General features: G+C 38.8%; 1 long non-coding RNA gene and 1 other non-coding gene across 3 annotated transcripts; both read right to left on the minus strand.

Moving 5' to 3' along the window:
- Positions 1-780: 780 nt before the first annotated feature.
- On the minus strand, positions 781-2,065 carry LOC112779548 (uncharacterized). Of its 2 annotated transcripts, none has more exons than XR_011877668.1 (4): positions 1,918-2,065; positions 1,798-1,830; positions 1,415-1,639; positions 781-1,108 (listed from the first exon to the last, which is right to left on the minus strand). It is a non-coding gene; the product is annotated as an uncharacterized lncRNA (long non-coding RNA). The 2 variants fall into 2 exon arrangements; XR_003190758.3 differs by having other exon boundaries at positions 1,411-1,639; positions 1,918-2,057.
- A 5,748-nt stretch (positions 2,066-7,813) lies between these two features.
- On the minus strand, positions 7,814-7,917 carry LOC112782025 (small nucleolar RNA R71). The gene has a single exon (XR_003192769.1). It is a non-coding gene; the product is annotated as a small nucleolar RNA R71 (small nucleolar RNA).
- Positions 7,918-13,461: the final 5,544 nt, after the last annotated feature.

The following is a 13,461-nucleotide window of genomic DNA, read 5'->3' on the forward strand; positions in this document are numbered from 1 at the left end:
ACCATGTGAACTAATAATTTCTCCTTTCAGTAGGGGAAAAGACAGAAGGAGGTGATGACATCAATGCCATCAACCACTCCAACTACAACTGATGATCATATAGAGAAAATAAAAAAAATTATATAAAATTATTTGAGTAAATTAAAGGCTAATTTTTTTTGCAAAATCTCTGGATTACCAGGAGCTTCTACCGTATTCTAAACAAGATATAAAATAAGATCAGGAACATATCCATGAATATAATAACTAAATGCATATTTGCAAATCCAGTGTGCTATTTCATTTCTTGCAAGTATGCAATCAAATTTTTAGTAGTAAAGAGGTGCAGAAAAATAGCATTTCACATACCTCATAACCCATAAGTATAAGCTAAACTTCATTTCTGGAAAGTCCAATCACTTAAGCAACCTAAACTAACCAACACATTATCATCAGATTTTATTAAGCGGTTGGTAGCAATATCAATCTCAACCAAAGACAACATTCACAATTAACTTCAGTTTTGTTCTTATACATAATACTAGTTGCAAAGGCATGAAATACTACCAATGTAAATTTCTTAAAAATAGTACTTTTGGGATAACTAGTAGTGGATATCTATATGCTTTTATATTGTGCATTTTTCCTTCTCAAGTAATTGTCTATATGCAAATTAATTTTTTACTATAAAGTAAAAAGAGTCAAGGAAATAAAAAAAGAAAATATATTATTCTCATTGTGTATGCAATTCATTCACCTAAAAAAATCGAATAACAAAGAAATCAAAGGAGACACATGCAATTCATTCACCCGAACTGTTATTGATTCATATAGAAATGCATCAGCAAACATCAGGCACATGCCACCAACATGTCTTCTTTTGTTGTTTCCACATTGTTTATATATTAACACTTAATCCAAATCGAAAAGTAAACATATATAGGAAATACCATAGTGTATGCAAAATATTATAGCCAACAATCATAGATGACAGAACAGTTTCAAGCTATAGTGCATGAGAGCATATATGATGCAAAAATAGTTCCTAAGGTGAGTTGTGGTATCACTAGATTATTGGTGGCTATTGCTTTGCCTACTGCCTGACCCTTCTTTTATACTCTGTAGCATCCTGCAAAAATAAGACAATACTACAATGTTAAGAGACCTTTTATAATAAGAAATTAATTGCCCCACTTCACCTAGGGACAACAAGGGGCATAAAATGTTACTGCATAATCATTTATGGGCACCTACAAATATTTCACCATGTCCAAACCCAACTTCAAGAAGGTGAGTGGTCAATTTAACAATCCTCGGTGAAGAGGGATGCTAGGATGGAGCAGAGACACTTTGAAAAGCATATGACTGTCTCGCATTTATATGGATTATATGATCAGTCATTCTTTAAACAGCTTTAAAACTTAAAAGTACCTACTGATATATGTAACAAAACTCGAAAGACAAGCAGCTTCCTTGAGCGGTTCCCGTATGCGAACGCCATCCCAGCTTCCGACGGATTAACACCGTAGAACACCAGCATAACCTTCTGACCCTTGCTGCTCCCACACTTCATTATCTTCTCCAATTCCTTCAACCACCACGTCGAATCTCCATAGCTTCTGGAGAAAACCACGATCGAGATTCTAGAATCTTCGATTGCCTTGAACAAAAAAAAATAAGCATTCAAGCAATTCATCAAACACGTGCTATGCAAATCAGTAAATCACCAATAGAGAGCATATTTACAAATCAAAACCGCGAAGCGAATGCAAATTTGTATGCTAAGAAAAAAACAAAGGAATTTCATTAAGACCTTACCCCAATTTCTGCTAACAAAGAGAAAATCAAAACCTAGCATTAATGAAATAGAAGTAGTAACAATTAGCAAATAAAAAATATGAGTAATTAAAAGAAGAGAATGTGGATTTGTATATAAACCTAGTTCAACAAAAATGGAGAAAAAGAATCTTCACAGAGCACAACACGATGGAGCAGGAAACTTTGATGGAAGAGATCGCAGCTAGAAGAAAAGCATTGATGGAGGAGCTTGCCGCCAGAGGAGAGCGTCGTGGATGAGTGATGAATTGATTTTTTTGATGGTATATAAATTCACTAATAAAATCTCGTTGCAAGTATAGTTTCTAAACCAAACAATAATCCTTTCATACAAAAGATTGTTTGTCACAAGTACAAACCCCTAAATTTATAAACCGAAGTATTGGAACCTCGGGTCATCTCTCAAAGGAATTACAGGGTAGTGTCGTCTCACAATTACAAGAAAAGTAAATGACAATGGAAATGTAAATGATAAAGTGGTCTTGGCAAGGTTTGGCGGTCAAGGATCTCTATCCTTATCACTAACCACAACATGAGAATTGGAAAGGATCAATCCCATTAAGTCATCCTCTAACTTAGTAGTAAAGGAAAGTCAAATAAGCTATATCAATCCAAGTCCATAAGTCCTAACTCTCCACCAATTGAATTAATGAGAACTAGAGTCAATGGCTCCCAATCATCAATCACTTGGACATTAGCAACTCAAGAGTTCCTAAGTTACCTTCCCAAGCCAAGAGCAGAAAATTCTACTCTAAAATTCTTCCAAGTATTTTATCAAACACTTGGAAGGCATAAAAGAAAATCATAGTAAAATTGCAAGGAAAGTAAATCTACACTACTCAATTGCAAGGAATTAAACAACAACAAAGCAATTCAACAATAAAGGAACATGAAAACATAAATTGCATTAAAGAGAAATAAAAGAACAAAAGTGCATCAACATAAAAGTAAAGAATTACAAGAATTAAATGCTAAACTAGAGAGAAGAGATATAGAAGAAGAAAAATTACAAAAGGAAAAGTAAATCTAAGCATGAAATTAACCTAGATCTAAGAATTCCTAATCTAGATCTAACCTACTCCTAATTCTAGACAGAAGAGAGAGCTCCTCTCTCTAGAAACTAACTTTTCCTCCAAAACTAATCTAAGCTAAACTAATAATGACTAGTTCTCTCATCCCTCTTCAATCCATGGGTTAAATAGCATCAGAAATAAGTTAGATTGGGCCCAAAATGCACCAGAAATCGTTGGCCACGAGTTGCGCTTAAGTGGGTCACGTGCAACATCGGTGTGTACGCATACAGTGTGCGTGCGCACCCCTAAACGTGATGTAACTATGGCAAATTTTATATCATTATGAAGCACCGGATATTAGCTTTCCAACGCAACTGGAACCGTATCATTTGAACTTTTGTAGCTCAAGTTATGGTCGACTAAGTGCGAAGAGGTCGGGCTTGAGAGCTTTGCTATTCCTTCATTTCTTTATGAGTTCTCCATTTCTACATGCTTTTTCTTCATTCCCTCAATCCAATCCTTGCCTCCTAAATCTGAAATCACTTAACAAACATATCAAGGCATCTAATGGAATCAAGGTGAATTAAATTTAGCTACTTTAAGACATAAAAACATGTTTTCACTCTTAAGCACAATTAAAGGAGAATTTACAAAACCATGCTATTTCATTGAATAAATATGGAAAAAGATGATAAAACCTTCTAAATTCAACAGAAGATAAACCCTAAAAATGGGGTTTATCAACCTCCCCACACTTAAACCATAGCATGTCCTCATGCTAAACCAAGAATGAAATAAGGAGTATGACATTTATTCAATGCAAATAACCTAAATGCATCTATCTATATGAATACAACTAAATGCAAAATAATTCTACCTAGGTTAAAAATAAATCAGTCTTCCAAGAGCATGTATAAACGGGTAGGGCTAAGGTCATATGATGACTCATGAATCCTACCAATTCAAGTATGAAAATGAAGTCCAAGTAGACTTGCAAGAAGAACGCTCATGAAAGCCGGGAATCAAGGAATTGAGCGTCGAACCCTCACCAGAAGTGTTTGCACTCTAATCGCTCAAGTATATAGGGTCGATTCTCTCAATTCTCCCCTAATCATGCTTTCCAAGATTTGTTTTTCATCTAACAATCGACAATTATTCAATGCATGCATACATTCATCATGAGGTCTTTTAATAGGTTGTAAAGGGGCTAGGGTCAAGGTAAGGATACATATTTGGTCAAGTGGACTTGAAATTTGAATCTTTGATTACCTTAAACTTCCCACCTAACCTATATAGCAACCTATACAATTCTAAACAAACCTAACTACCCATTCTTCACTTTTTCACATACTCATGCATTTTTTTTCTTGATCACAACACATATGCATTGATTATTATTGAGCTTCACTTGGGGCATTTTGTCCCTTTTTTATTACTTTTCTTTTCTTTTTCTTTTCTTTCTATTTTTTTTCTTTTGATATCTACATTTTTTTATTTCTTTTTATTTTCTCATTTTTTTCTTTCTGCAATAAAGTATACACAAAAGTATCAATGCATATGGTTTTACATTTAATTAACACATGAGCATGTACCCAATTCCCAAATATAGAAATACAAAACAAAAAAACCCTTTTATCCCAACTAATGTCCCAAGTTTTGCCACACTTGAATGATACTCACACTCACTAGCCTAAGCTAATCAAAGATCCAAATAAAGGACATTTGTTGTTTTTTCGCTTTAAGGCTTGTAATGTGCTAAATTAAAGAACAAAGTGGATTACTCGTAGGCTCAAAGTTGGCTAACAAAGGTTGATAAATGATGCCAGGGCATTTTGGCCAGTTTCATTGACCTTTTCTTTACTGTTTTTAGGTTAGTTTCATGCATTTCTTTAGGAAATAAGCTAGTTTTGGGTAAATATTCACTTATGCCTTCACTCAAGCATACGTTGTGCATTTTACATGATTTCATGAGGATTTTGCATAAGTTTAGTGACAAATATTATGTTGCATTACTCATGACTTGGACTAGAGCTTTGATGCACTTTGTTGCTTGATTTCAGGACCAAAAAGGAGCAAGAAAAGGGGAGGTAACTTGCAAAGATTAATGAGAAAAGTGATTGCCAATAACACTCTCAAAAAACCATCAATGCCCACGTTAGAGAGTCACGTTAACCAAGTTAACGTGAACTCTAACGTGGAGAAAAGAAGTTGAGCCAACGTTAGTGACACTCAACATTGTCACTAACGTTGGCAATCACTCATAAGTGGCCACGTTAGAAGCCACGTTAACCTAGTTAACGTGGCCTCTAACGTTAAGGGGGAGGGAGAGAAGCCAACGTTAGTGACACTCAACATTGTCACTAACGTTGGCCTATGGTGCTAAGTACCACGTTAACTCGAACTAACGTAGAGAATGAAGAGTTGTCGACAACGTTAGTGACACTCAACATTGTCACTAACGTTGAAGCAACCACACAACCCCCAAGAGTCACGTTAACTTCCACGTTAACTTGGTTAACGTGGAAGCTAACGATTAGAAATGAAAGATGAGCCAACGTTAGTGACACTCAACATTGTCACTAACGTTGGGATGGCTAAAAGATGGCCACGTTAGAAGCCACATTAACCTAGTTAACGTGGACTCTAACGTGAGACCTAGGGGCACATTGGAACGTTAATGATAATGTTGAATGTCACTAACATTCTCGAAGGATGGCAAAGGCCACGTTAGAAGCCACGTTAACCTAGTTAACGTGAGCTTTAACGTGAAGCAAGAAGGGGCACATTGGAACGTTAGTGACAATGTTGAGTGTCACTAACGTTCTCGAAGATTGACAAGGCAACGTTAAAAGCCACGTTAACCTAGTTAACGTGGGTTTTAACGTAAGGCAAAAGGGGTGCATTGGAACGTTAGTGACAAAGTTAAGTGTCACTAACGTTCCCGAACTTGGACTTTCACTAAATGATTAACACTCCTTACGCCCTGAGCTTAAGTCTCTGCCCACTCCGCACTTTCTCTCTGCAAGTAAAGCCAAGCCCAAATAAATAAAGGAACTGCTTCAAACTCAAGATCCAAAGGCCCAAGACTTGAAGAGTGAACTAGAAGCTGAGAAGAGTAGTATATATAGGAGTAGCTTTGAATTGTAAAATAGTTCTGGAGGCTGAAGAACCACTCTCTGTATTTTACTTTCTTTGCAATTTCTAGTTTATGATGTATTCTCCATCTTTGTTTTCATTTTCAAGAGCTATGAACAACTAAACCCCTTTCATTGGGTTAGGGAGCTCTGTTGTAATTTGATGGATCAATACTAATTTTCATTGTTCTTCTTCTATCTTTCCTCTTGATTTTACTTGAAAGCTTTCGATCTTCATCCAATTGAGTAGTTATCTTGGAAGAGAAGCTATTCAAACTTGGATCTCTTTTGAACCTTGGAAGAGGAATGAAGAGATCAAGCTAGAAATGCTTTCTCATGCTGGACCAAATTGGGTTTGGATGGGTATGTGACTGTAACCCTCTCAATACTTGGTTTGGGAAATGCATGTGGTATAATCAGTGACCATACTTCATCTCTTCTCATGAGCAATTGACCAAGGAATTGGCTATTGATCAAGATTTGAGAGATTGAATTGCAAGGAATTGTAATTCAATCACTTAAGATTGCCAAGGAGATCAATGAGTGCATTGATTGAGGAAGAGATAAAGATGAACTTGATCCGGAGAATTGCAACATCTCCTAAGCCCAATCAACTCCCATCTCTAATCTCACCCATTCTCTTTAATTTCTGCGATTTACTTTTATGAGCAAATCCCCCATTCCCATTTACAATTCTGCAATTTATTTTCAGTCATTTACTTCCAGTCCTTTAGTTCTAGCATTTACTTTTCTGTTATTTACATTCCCGCCATTTTATTTTCTGCAACTTTCAACCTAAATTCTGGATTCGCTCAACTAGAACATTCTTCTAATTAAAGTTGCTTGATCAATCAATCCCTGTGGGATTCGACCTCACTCTATTGTGAGTTTTTACTTGACGACAACTTCGGTACACTTGCCGAAGGGAGATTTGTTGAGAGACAAGTTTTCCGTGCATCAAGTTTATGGCGCCGTTGCCGGGGATTGATTGTGCATCAACAATGATTAGATTGGAAGATCACTAGATTGAGCATTTTATTTTGTGAATTTCATTTTTCTGTTTGAGTGACTTACTTTTTGTTTTTGTTAAACTTCTTCCCTTCTCCATCTACTCTTTTGTTTTTCTTTGTTATTTTCAATTCTGTTTGCTAACCCATTAACTGTTTGATATATTGCATCACCCACAACTAACATCAATTCTGACATAAATACTGTCTGCATCTATATTCTCTGCTTATACTTGTTGGTTGTATGACAGGGAGAAGAAGCGGGGCTTCAACTTCCTTTGATTCTGAACCAGAGAGAACCTTCCTTAGACTAAGGAGGGAGGCAAAAGAAAAACAAGTAGTTGGTGCTGAAGAAGAAGAGGAACAGTTTGAGGAATACTTTGAACCAAACATGGAAGAAAACATGGAAAATCATCATGAAAAAGAGATTCACAACCATGGCAGAGGAGGTGGAGCAAATCATGCTAGGGAGGATAGAAGAGTTTTGGGCTCTTACATTAATCCAAACCCAGGCAATTGTGGAAGTAGCATCCAAAAACCAACAATCCATGCCAACAACTTTGAACTTAAACCACAGCTCATCACCCTTGTTCAGAACAACTGTTCGTTTGGAGGAGGTGTTCAAGAAGATCCCAACCAACATTTGACCACCTTCCTGAGAATATGTGACACAGTGAAATCTAATGGTGTTCATCCTGACGCCTATAGATTGCTCTTATTTCCCTTCTCACTCAGAGACAAGGCAGCCAAGTGGCTGGAATCCTTCCCAAGGGAGAGCTTGACAACTTGGGAGGATGTGGTGAACAAATTCTTAGCAAGATTCTACCCTCCTCAACGAATCAATAGGTTGAGAGCTGAGGTTCAAACCTTCAGGCAACAGGATGGTGAGACTCTGTATGAAGCATGGGAGAGGTTCAAAGAATTAAGAAGGAGGTGTCCACCTGACATGTTCAACGAATGGGTCCAGCTGCACATTTTCTATGAAGGGCTCTCTTATGAGTCAAAGAAGGCAGTAGACCATTCATCTGGAGGGTCCTTGAACAAGAAGAAGACAATTGAGGAAGCCATAGATGTTATTGAAACAGTAGCAGAAAACGACTACTTCTATGCTTCCGAAAGAAGGAATACAAGAGGAGTGATGGAGCTAAACAATGTGGATGCTCTGTTGGCCCAAAACAAGCTCATTACCCAGCAGCTGGCTGACCTCACCAAGAAGATGGAGATGAACCAAGTAGCAGCAATCTCCACTTCATCAACAACACAAGAAGTAGTAAACCAAGAAGCAGAAGGGAGTCAGGAGCAAGCCAACTACATTGGGAATTCACTAAGGAAAAACTATGATCCATACTCCAAGACTTACAACCCTGGATGGAGAAATCACCTGAACTTTGGGTGGGGAAGTGAGCAAGATCAAAACCAAGACCAGAGACGTTACAACTCCAACAACAATGCAGCTCACCAACAATTCACCCAGAGGACATCTCAACACCCCCACAACAACACTTCTCCACATACTTATCAAAACCAAAACAGCACATCTGCTCCGAACCACTCATCAATTGATGATAGGCTCTCTAAGATTGAAGCCCTACTTGAAGGAATAAGCCAAGAGATTCAAGAAAATAAGGCATTCAAAGAGGAGGTGCGAGCCAATATTAAGAACCAGGGAGAAACCATTAGGAAGCTGGAATTCCAGGTGGGATATTTGTCTGAGAAAATTCCCAAACCTACTGATAGCTTCCCAAGTGACACGGAGAAAAACCCCAAGGGAGAAGCAAAGAAAGTAAGATGGGAAGATTGTAAAATGGTCACTACAAGTGATCAAGAGACTGATGATAAGCAAGGCAAAATGTGCAAACAACTTGAAGACAACTCAACAAAGGAGGAGGATAGAGATCACAAAGAACCAGAAATCTCACAACAAGAGCTGCTGAAGCTCTATGCACCATTCCTTCAACTGCTCAATGGTGCTGTGGGAAAAAGAATATACTCAAGGTTCCTAGACTTGTTTGCATCTCTGCATGTGAACATACCATTCATCAAGGCAATTCAACAAATGCCTACATTCATCAAGTATATGAAAGAACTTCTTCCCAGGAGAAGCTCACTCAAGGGAGGGCAGACTATAGTGATGAACAAGGAATGTAGTGCCCTTATTCAACCTGAGTTGCCTACAAAAAGAAGACACCCAGGAAGTTTTCATATCCCTTGTGCCATAGGTGAAAATATGTTCGACAGAGAACTATGCGATTTAGGGGCCAACATCAACTTACTGCCCTTATCCCTGGTGAAGAGGCTGCAGATTAATGAGATAATGCCCACAGATGTCATTATCAGACTGGCTGACAAAACTCAAAAGCAAGCAATAGGAGTGGTGGAAAATGTGTTGCTAAAGGTTGGGAAGTACTTTCTCCCAACAGACTTTGTCATTCTGGACATGGAAGAAAGTCACACTCACCTAATCATATTGGGAAGACCATTTCTAGCTACGGCCAGAGCACTTATCGATGTAGAGAAAGGGGAGCTAATATTGAGAATCCATGATGAACAACTCAGCTTCAATGTTTTCAAACTCTCACAAGAAACAGATCAAGAGGACAAAGAACTCAGCACAAATGATAATGAGAAACTGAAGGAGGAAACAAGCACTGAAGCACAGCCAGTTCGTTCCGAGACCCCCTTAACTGACAAACAAGGAAAACAGCAATTACCACAGCTCAAGGAAAAGTTGGAGGAACCCAAACCTCTAGAGGCAGGTGAAGACAGCATCACAACTCCTTGGAGAAAAGAGGTCACCAAGGGGAAGGCAACCTCAAAAGAAACAAAGAAAAAGGTACCAAGGAGATGGAGGAACAAGAAGATCCCTACGGAAGACTTCTCTCCAGGGGATAGAGTTGTCTCAGCCTACTTCCCAGATATTCCCCCTAATCTCCCTACTGTGCCATGTCAATTACCCAAGGTCTTCACTATCAACAGAGTTCTTTCCCTGGAACATGTGGAAATCATTGATCCAACCAATGGATACAAGTCCACAGCAAGAGGGGAGGACTTTAAGCACTACCAACCACCGTGATGAAAGAAAAACGTCAAGCTAGTGACGCTAAAGAAGCGCTTCATGAGAGGCAACCCATGTTTTATATGCTTCCAGATGATAATGAATAAGTCAATCTTTATGAGCTTCAATCCAAACTTAACAAACAATTGGTGAAAATCTTCGTATGCAGAATATAGTGAGGAACAAGTTTGGTGTTCAAAGCAAACCAAGTTGCATGCTAGCCTTGGGAGCTTTGAACACAAAACTTTCATCACAGTGCTTCAAACTAAGTTTGGTGTCACCCCATGGTGCCACCAAAATGCATATAAGGAACCACCAATAGTTAGTTAGTTAGTTGAAATTCATAAACAAACAATCAAATCCTTTCTTTCAATTTATTCTAGCCGTAGAGTTTTAATTTTCTTATATATTAATTCCCTTATTTCAAATCTTTATAGGAAAGGAAAAGAAGCATGAAAAGGGATTGATTGGACAATTAAATGGGGGAGATTTCGCCACTTAATGAAGAGCACTACACACATGTCTCAAGAGGGAATGCATGGGGAAATGCTGCCATGCAACATTGGAGAAAGAAGACCCTTGAAGACGGAACCAATCACTCTCATTAAAGTGATGATCCTTGTCTTCCCTTCATACACAACTCCATCCGTTCATCTAGTAAACATTCATGCAATCCACACCCTTCATCCACTCATGATTTTCTTACATAAGTGAACCGTAGTGCATGCTCACTCCTCACATTCAAATCCCCACTCTCCACACTTCTATTGGCACATTAAACCCTTCATCACAAAATGCTTTAACCAACCCTCTCTTCATCTATCCTAAGCCTCGAACCCCCTCAAACAACAATTCAAGCCATGGCATCATCAAGCTCAAAGAGGCAAAAGAGGAAAGGGCCTATTGAGAGTGCTCCTTTTGATGACAAGAGATTCAAGACTACCTTTCATGAGCATGAATTTGAGCGGATAAGTGCCAGAAGGATATTGCCAGAATTAATCTTCCAAATCAATGCCAATGAATCACCACAGATTTGGAGAAAAATCGAACAGAGGGGGTGGCAATTGCTCACCAGTCCAGAGGGGAAAATCAATGGAAACCTCATCAAAGAATTCTATGCAAATGCAGTTAGAGAGGATAAGACCAAAGCCCCAACCTTCAAAAGCTATGTGAGAGGAAGGGAGGTGGACTTCAGCCCAAGTGCCATAACAAGAGATCTTCAATTAAAATCACCTCATTTTGATGAGGAGAGTTATCAGGCAAGGATAAGTAGAAGCCCCGATAAGGATGAGCTCTCAGAGATAGCATCAGATATCTGTGTCACAGCCGCTAACTGGGAGAGGTACTCAGATGGGAGACCAAAATTCATAAAAAGGGGGGACCTTCACCCTGAAGCCAAGGGGTGGTTTGAGCTTGTAAGGAGGTCCATCCTACCAGCTGCCAATAATTCAGAGGTTAACATCAATCGAGCCACTATGGTACAATGCTTGGTACAAGGTAGGGAAATCAAAGTGCATGAGCTCATTGCCGAAGGAATTCAAGAGTTAGCTGAGAAAGCTGACTCAGGAGCCAGACTTTGGTACCCCAGCACCATTCTCTACTTGTGCAACAAGGCCAAGGTAGTATTTGAGGATAGCAGCCCAGACTGGGTAAACCCAGGGAGGCCAGTCACACTCGAGCGAATGGTCTATACCACACCGGCTCAGCAACTAAGAAGGCCACATATAGGAAGGCAAAGGACCCAGGAAGAAGCTCATCAAGAGGAATACCATCAGGAAGAACATCAACAAGAAGAGTATCATGACCCAGCCAACTTGAATATGACTCACCTTCTAAGAGCCATTGAAGATTTAGGACAGAGACATATGGAAGGACAAGAGCAAATACTGAACCGGCTGAACCAACAGGAAGCATGGCAAAAACAACAAATGGAGCAGCAGCAGGAACACTACTCTCAGCTCACTCAAGCCATCAACCAAGTGAATGAAAGGCAAGAGCTTCAAGAGAAGCACTTGCAAGAGCTCAACCAGCGGCAGATAGCCCAAATGAAAACTTTCAATGAGTTCAGTGTACTCAATGAAGGGAGGCAACTACATAGGGAGGAGTTCTATGTAAACACTCAAGCCGAGTTAAACTACATGACCAGTAATATGCATCATCTACACTATGCCATCCCTGCATATGATGAAGTTCAAAAAGAATTTGTAGAACAAGAAGAGAGAAAAGTGAAACAGCAAAAGGAGACACTCAAGAAGAAGATGGAAGATAGTGGTTTCTGGAGAAAGCTGCTCGGAAAAGGCAAAGGAAGTGGAAGTACAAGTACTCAAGAGAGACACAATGAGGATAAACAAGGATGGGAGCATGGACATCCACATGAATGAAAGGTGGTGGAGTTCTTTTTAGTCCATCTTTTCTATGCTTTAAATAAGGAAGATCTTGTATGAAATAGAACATGCTTCCATGTTATGTTTAAACTTTTTTTTATTCTGTCTTTTAAGTTTTTCCTTCTGAAGAGGTCCATGATTTTCTGGTTTAAATGTCACTGCACCATCATGTAACCTACTTGTAAGCTTGTCCCTTTAAATTAAATAAAAAGAGAATGATTATAGTTGTAAAAGACCAGAGTGGAGTTTATATTGTGGAAGTGCATTCATGAATCTTTGGGGTAGTCATAAGTTAGCTAAGTTGGTTCAACCACAAGGCTAGGAGGACAACTATCTATCCTGAATACTTTGCTTTGGATACACTCATGAAACTAAGTTAATAACAAGATCCTAAGAAGAGAAAAGGGAAAGAACAATGGAAGTGAAAAACAAAAGAAAAAGAGTAAGCAATAAGGCTAGGCATCAATGGTTTTAAGCTTGAGGCAAGTGTCTGTGGTGCTCCTGTGTGAGGGATCTACTTGGATGAATAAGCTCTTAGGAGTGCCTTATCACTCGGTAACTTGGGTTAACTAACTCGGGATTATCAGCTGAAAGTCCACTATCAAGAGTAACCTTCACTACAGAACACTTAGTAACCCAAAGAGGTGCTGGACACCAAGGTCTCAAGAAAAGAAAATAAATAAACTAAATGCCTGTAGTGTGTATGTATGGGGGATAGGCTTGAGGGAGTAAGTCCTTAGGGGTGTCTCAATACCTAGCACCTTGAACCAACTGGTTCGGGAGTGTTGGCTGAAAGCTTATCTTAAAGAGTTGCCCCCTTACAGAGCACCTAGCCTAAATAACACAAACAACCCTTGTAATAACAATAAAAGGATCAATGAATAAAAGTCTCATGGGATATGAACAAAGTGGGTGTTTTAGGACAGAATAAAGGTCTGAAAGCCAGTAATGGAATGAACCTAAGTTGCTATGCATGAAACCACCATAAAATCAGTAATATGACTTCCACAAGAATGACTCATTCCTCTGGATATTCCATTCATCATTTTCTTG

This window comes from Arachis hypogaea, chromosome 19, assembly GCF_003086295.3.
Source record: "Arachis hypogaea cultivar Tifrunner chromosome 19, arahy.Tifrunner.gnm2.J5K5, whole genome shotgun sequence".
Taxonomy (NCBI): Eukaryota; Viridiplantae; Streptophyta; class Magnoliopsida; order Fabales; family Fabaceae; genus Arachis; species Arachis hypogaea.